The sequence below is a fragment of the Arachis hypogaea genome, chromosome 19, assembly GCF_003086295.3.
Source record: "Arachis hypogaea cultivar Tifrunner chromosome 19, arahy.Tifrunner.gnm2.J5K5, whole genome shotgun sequence".
In the NCBI taxonomy this organism is placed as follows: Eukaryota; Viridiplantae; Streptophyta; class Magnoliopsida; order Fabales; family Fabaceae; genus Arachis; species Arachis hypogaea.
The window spans coordinates 24,640,313-24,642,352 of record NC_092054.1 but is presented as its reverse complement, the minus strand read 5'-3'; the positions used below and the strand labels follow the sequence as shown (position 1 = coordinate 24,642,352).

At 34.3% G+C, this 2,040-nt stretch overlaps 1 long non-coding RNA gene across 1 annotated transcript; it reads left to right on the top strand.

The window, feature by feature from the left end:
• The first annotated feature begins 382 nt into the window (after window positions 1–382).
• LOC112779378 (uncharacterized) lies at window positions 383–1,004 on the top strand. Its single transcript, XR_003190675.3, has 3 exons — window positions 383–482; window positions 715–773; window positions 878–1,004. It is a non-coding gene; the product is annotated as an uncharacterized lncRNA (long non-coding RNA).
• The last annotated feature ends 1,036 nt before the right edge of the window (window positions 1,005–2,040 follow it).

The following is a 2,040-nucleotide window of genomic DNA, read 5'->3' as shown; positions in this document are numbered from 1 at the left end:
CTATGTATCAGAGGTATTATGCAGTTTGCTTTACTCCTGATCAGTAAATATCTTAGCAGATTCATTGACCAATTTACAATGTGACATGTCATTTTAGGTTCTAAGGAAGCTTGATCGCTCCATTGTATATTCCTTGTCTCCTGGAACTAGTGTGACACCAGCCATGGCCAAGGATGTCATTGGACTGGTCAGCATGTATCTTATTACAGGAGATGATTGGAATACAAAGTGGGATGTAAAAGGTTACTTCGACGTAACGAGGTTATTAAATTGATCTATTTCAGTTTGGGTGCTTGCATTGTATCACTTCATATTACCTTTCAATAATGATGCTTCTCCATCCTTGGCTATAGAATAAAGTTAGTTTATTCAATTTTGAATCAGGAATTTTGCAACTGCTAATCTGGTAGGAGCAACTGGCTTAAATGGGAAATTCTGGCCTGATTTGGACATGCTTCCATTTGGATGGCTAACAGATCCTGGTATTATATAGAAATTACTTTTTGTTAGATACCCGAATCATAAAGCACTAGAACTATGGAGGATTCTCATCAGACATATTTATTCTGTTAATATGAAGATATTGTTGCTTCACTGATTCTGTTAGTTTATAAACACAAAAGATGTTTAAAATCATCTATCATTGATAATTGCTACAAACTCATTTTAAAAATGATACTCATGGAAATGTTGATGATCATCAAAATCCAGTAGGTATAAATGAAGGTCCACACAGGTATTGTAGACTCAATCTAGAAGAGCAAAAGACACAGGTATTTGTAAAAGCACAATTAAGTTGCTTTCCCATATTGTCATGCAAATTTTGATGTGTGACATGTATTATCAGTACACACTGACTGGTTGTATTGACTTACAGATAACACTTTGGGCGATAGCAAAGTCTCCCCTAATGTATGGAGGGGATCTGTGAAAAATTGATCCTATAACATATGGCCTTATCACAAACCCTATCCTTCTGGAGATCAACTCTTTTAGCTCAAACAATATGGAGGCATGTGAGCTTCATACTTGTAATGGATGATTAGTAATCATGAAGTTTTATATTTGTAGTTAAGTATGTAAAGGAAATAGATAATGTAATAGTTTTTGGAATTGTAATGCATGTATTACAAATTTATGGGTAGTTGTTATGACTTTGATTTTTTGTTAGAGCTTGTCATGTTATCAACCACTATATTTATTGTACAAGTTTATGAAGGTTTTATATTGTTAATAGTAATTAAAATTGTTATGAAGGTTGTATATTGTCTAAATTTTACATTATCTATGAATTTTGTTAGGTTTTATTTTGAAGATTAAAAAAAATTGAACTTGAACAAACTTATAGCCATGCTTTGAAAGCGTAGCTATTCTGTACAGTAGCCACTTTTTACCACGCTTTAAAGCGTAGCCATATCTCTAGCTACTGGCACGCTTTTAAAGCGTAGCAGTATCTAGCTACTGGCACGCTTTAAAAGCATAGCCATATCTCTTGCGACTTTGTCACACTTTAAAAGCGTAGCCATATCTCTAGCTATTGGCACCCTTTTAAAGTGTAGCCATATCTCTCGCAATTGTCACACTTTAAAAACGTAGGCGTATCTTGTAACACCCTAAATACCAAAGCTCGCACTTCCGGCTGCGCGACTCTGATAGTTCGGACATTACGACGACACTTATATTTATTAATACTAAAATATGAGCCTGTTTAAAACTTTAAACCGCAATACCGCTCCCAAAGATACTTTCGTTCGATAACGTACATCCATAAATACCATTCAACTTACAACAACTCAAAAAGAGTACATCCATATATATACATAAATATATATAAATAATATTACAAACATTAACCAATACAATTCCTATCCCTCTTACAGAATATATATCAAGATAAAGGTGAGGGTACAATAAACCATAACTAAAACAATACAGAGCATCACAACAAAAATTAAATAAGCTCTTCATAACTTCTGCGCCCATATCCTGAAAGGGGAAAAATGTAGGGGGGTGAGAACATCATCCTCGAAAGGGTTCTCA